Raw genomic sequence first — 5,000 nt, forward strand, 5'->3', positions numbered from 1 at the left:
TTCAGTTCTCAGTAGGCTGGAGGTCCGTGCCACCTGCTCTGACAGGCGTAGGTTTGCAGCTCTCATGTCCAGCCGGTTGGCCATATTTAATGGCACTCGACGATCCCCAGTCACCATGTTTAGTGAGAGTGATTTCAATGAAGTAACCCCGGAAGGTGGGGGTTATCAGATGTGTGTAGCTAGCCACAAAACAAACTATAGCTTTGGGGAGTGCAGAATTGTTCTATGTCAGGAGGAATACACTTGGCTTAAACGATTCCATCAAATCAGGCCTCATCTGAGTGGAATGACCTCAGAAATAGAACTCTTCTTTTTCACATCCTGCGGTCAACCTTACGGTAATCTGTGTGAGTATGTGGGGCAAATCTTTGCAGAGTTTGGTATTGGAAGTAAAGTGACCTTCGGTACAATTCGACGCAGTGTTGCCACATTGAACTTTAACCAAGGCTTGGATACAGGCCGAGGAACTGTGGCTGACCATATGTGTCACTCTCTGGAAACGCAGGCACGCCACTACCGGTACCACAATTTGCCCAAAAATGCCAGCCGGGCCCGGGCACTGATTGAGGGACAAATCAATAAATGATTAACTGATTAATTAAAGCATATTTGTTTGAAATTCACCCTTGTATTTGTGTCATTTATGCATTAAAATGATTAAAAATGTGTTTCAAAATACATTTACCTGGACTCCCAATATGAAGCCCCAGTACTTTAAAAAATTCACTGGAGTGCGCCAAAGCTACAATATATATGGAGGATTCTAAAATCCATTTACCTTTGGCGCCCTCCGGTGAATTTTCCCCAGTAGTGGGGCTCCATAGTGGGATTTAATATTAGAATGACCGGTAAAAGTATTTAAAACCGTTTTATAAATTTTGGGTGACCAGGTGCACACGGGTCTTTTGGGTGACCAGGTGCACACGGGTCTTTTGGGTGACCAGGTGCACATGGGATTAATAGCAATCTGCATCCATCGCAATTTCTTAAAGTGCCCATAAAGCACCAAGGACGGCCCCGACCGAGACAGGGCCGTAGTGGGGCACTCCCCTAGCGGGCTATAGCAATAGAATGACGGGTAAAAATATTTAAAACCGTTTTATAATTTTTGGGTGACCAGGTGCACACGGGTCTTTTGGGTGACCAGGTGCACACGGGTCTTTTGGGTGACCAGGTGCACATGGGATTAATAGCAATCTGCATCCATCGCAATTTCTTAAAGTGCCCATAAAGCACCAAGGACGGCCCCGACCGAGACAGGGCCGTAGTGGGGCACTCCCCTAGCGGGCTATAGCAATAGAATGACGGGTAAAAATATTTAAAACCGTTTTATAAATTTTGGGTGACCAGGTGCACACGGGTCTTTTGGGTGACCAGGTGCACACGGGTCTTTTGGGTGACCAGGTGCACATGGGATTAATAGCAATCTGCATCCATCGCAATTTCTTAAAGTGCCCATAAAGCACCAAGGACGGCCCCGACCGAGACAGGGCCGTAGTGGGGCACTCCCCTAGCGGGCTATAGCAATAGAATGACGGGTAAAAATATTTAAAACCGTTTTATAAATTTTGGGTGACCAGGTGCACATGGGCCGTTTGGGTGACCAGGTGCACATGTGATTAATAGCAATCTGCATCCATCGCAATTTCTTAAAGTGCCCATAAAGCACCAAGGACGGCCCCGACCGAGACAGGGCCGTAGTGGGGCACTCCCCTAGCGGGCTATATCAATAGAATGACGGGTAAAAATATTTAAAACCGTTTTATAAATTTTGGGTGACCAGGTGCACACGGGTCTTTTGGGTGACCAGGTGCACACGGGTCTTTTGGGTGACCAGGTGCACATGGGATTAATAGCAATCTGCATCCATCGCAATTTCTTAAAGTGCCCATAAAGCACCAAGGACGGCCCCGACCGAGACAGGGCCGTAGTGGGGCACTCCCCTAGCGGGCTATAGCAATAGAATGACGGGTAAAAATATTTAAAACCGTTTTATAAATTTTGGGTGACCAGGTGCACACGGGTCTTTTGGGTGACCAGGTGCACACGGGTCTTTTGGGTGACCAGGTGCACATGGGATTAATAGCAATCTGCATCCATCGCAATTTCTTAAAGTGCCCATAAAGCACCAAGGACGGCCCCGACCGAGACAGGGCCGTAGTGGGGCACTCCCCTAGCGGGCTATAGCAATAGAATGACGGGTAAAAATATTTAAAACCGTTTTATAATTTTTGGGTGACCAGGTGCACACGGGTCTTTTGGGTGACCAGGTGCACACGGGTCTTTTGGGTGACCAGGTGCACATGGGATTAATAGCAATCTGCATCCATCGCAATTTCTTAAAGTGCCCATAAAGCACCAAGGACGGCCCCGACCGAGACAGGGCCGTAGTGGGGCACTCCCCTAGCGGGCTATAGCAATAGAATGACGGGTAAAAATATTTAAAACCGTTTTATAAATTTTGGGTGACCAGGTGCACACGGGTCTTTTGGGTGACCAGGTGCACACGGGTCTTTTGGGTGACCAGGTGCACATGGGATTAATAGCAATCTGCATCCATCGCAATTTCTTAAAGTGCCCATAAAGCACCAAGGACGGCCCCGACCGAGACAGGGCCGTAGTGGGGCACTCCCCTAGCGGGCTATAGCAATAGAATGACGGGTAAAAATATTTAAAACCGTTTTATAAATTTTGGGTGACCAGGTGCACACGGGTCTTTTGGGTGACCAGGTGCACACGGGTCTTTTGGGTGACCAGGTGCACATGGGATTAATAGCAATCTGCATCCATCGCAATTTCTTAAAGTGCCCATAAAGCACCAAGGACGGCCCCGACCGAGACAGGGCCGTAGTGGGGCACTCCCCTAGCGGGCTATAGCAATAGAATGACGGGTAAAAATATTTAAAACCGTTTTATAATTTTTGGGTGACCAGGTGCACACGGGTCTTTTGGGTGACCAGGTGCACACGGGTCTTTTGGGTGACCAGGTGCACATGGGATTAATAGCAATCTGCATCCATCGCAATTTCTTAAAGTGCCCATAAAGCACCAAGGACGGCCCCGACCGAGACAGGGCCGTAGTGGGGCACTCCCCTAGCGGGCTATAGCAATAGAATGACGGGTAAAAATATTTAAAACCGTTTTATAAATTTTGGGTGACCAGGTGCACACGGGTCTTTTGGGTGACCAGGTGCACACGGGTCTTTTGGGTGACCAGGTGCACATGGGATTAATAGCAATCTGCATCCATCGCAATTTCTTAAAGTGCCCATAAAGCACCAAGGACGGCCCCGACCGAGACAGGGCCGTAGTGGGGCACTCCCCTAGCGGGCTATAGCAATAGAATGACGGGTAAAAATATTTAAAACAGTTTTATAATTTTTGGGTGACCAGGTGCACACGGGTCTTTTGGGTGACCAGGTGCACACGGGTCTTTTGGGTGACCAGGTGCACACGGGTCTTTTGGGTGACCAGGTGCACACGGGTCTTTTGGGTGACCAGGTGCACACGGGTCTTTTGGGTGACCAGGTGCACACGGGTCTTTTGGGTGACCAGGTGCACACGGGTCTTTTGGGTGACCAGGTGCACACGGGTCTTTTGGGTGACCAGGTGCACGCCGGCCTTTGGGTGACCAGGTGCACACGGGTCTTTTGGGTGACCAGGTGCACACGGGTCTTTTGGGTGACCAGGTGCACGCCGGCCTTTGGGTGACCAGGTGCACGCCGGCCTTTGGGTGACCAGGTGCACACGGGTCTTTTGGGTGACCAGGTGCACGCCGGCCTTTGGGTGACCAGGTGCACGCCGGCCTTTGGGTGACCAGGTGCACACGGGTCTTTTGGGTGACCAGGTGCACACGGGTCTTTTGGGTGACCAGGTGCACGCCGGCCTTTGGGTGACCAGGTGCACACGGGTCTTTTGGGTGACCAGGTGCACGCCGGCCTTTGGGTGACCAGGTGCACGCCGGCCTTTGGGTGACCAGGTGCACACGGGTCTTTTGGGTGACCAGGTGCACACGGGTCTTTTGGGTGACCAGGTGCACGCCGGCCTTTGGGTGACCAGGTGCACACGGGTCTTTTGGGTGACCAGGTGCACGCCGGCCTTTGGGTGACCAGGTGCACACGGGTCTTTTGGGTGACCAGGTGCACGCCGGCCTTTGGGTGACCAGGTGCACACGGGTCTTTTGGGTGACCAGGTGCACGCCGGCCTTTGGGTGACCAGGTGCACACGGGTCTTTTGGGTGACCAGGTGCACGCCGGCCTTTGGGTGACCAGGTGCACACGGGTCTTTTGGGTGACCAGGTGCACGCCGGTCCTTTTGGGTGACCAGGTGCACAAGTTCCATTTGGGTGACCAGGTGCACGCGGTTCATAACAGCGCGGTTATCTGCTTTAATGTCCGAGGAGGGGTGCTTAAGTGTGGGTGCCCTGGTTCACCTGGTATGCGAGGTTGTGGAGGTGGGGGGGGTCCCCTGCTGGTATCATCCCCGAAATAGAGGGGTGATACCCGGGTGGTGAGTAAGGGCCTACAAGCCTGGAGGTCAATAGCTCCAGGGGGTAAGCTCTACTGTCATGTCCGTAAATAGAGTGGTGTTACCCGGGTTTTGAACCATATTTAAATTTTTGGGTTACCAGATGCACGTTTTCAATCACCAGTTGCACGGAGGATTAATAGCAATCTGCATCCATCGCAATTTCTTAAAGTGTCCATAAAGCACCAAGGACGGCCCCGACCGAGACAGGGCCGTAGTGGGGCACTCCCCTAGCGGGCTATATCAATAGAATGACCGGTAAAATGATTTAAAACAGTTTTATAATTTTTGGGTTACCAGATGCACGTTTTCAATCACCAGTTGCACGGAGGATTAATAGCAATCTGCATCCATCGTGATTTCTTAAAGTGTCTAAAAAGCACCCAAGGACGGCCCTGACAGAGAGAGGGCCGTAGTGGGGCACTCCCCTAGCGGGCTATATCAATAGAATGACCGGTAAAATGATTTAAAAC

Source organism: Oncorhynchus mykiss, chromosome 30 (assembly GCF_057628025.1).
Source record: "Oncorhynchus mykiss isolate SJ-2025 chromosome 30, ASM5762802v1, whole genome shotgun sequence".
Classification (NCBI taxonomy): Eukaryota; Metazoa; Chordata; class Actinopteri; order Salmoniformes; family Salmonidae; genus Oncorhynchus; species Oncorhynchus mykiss.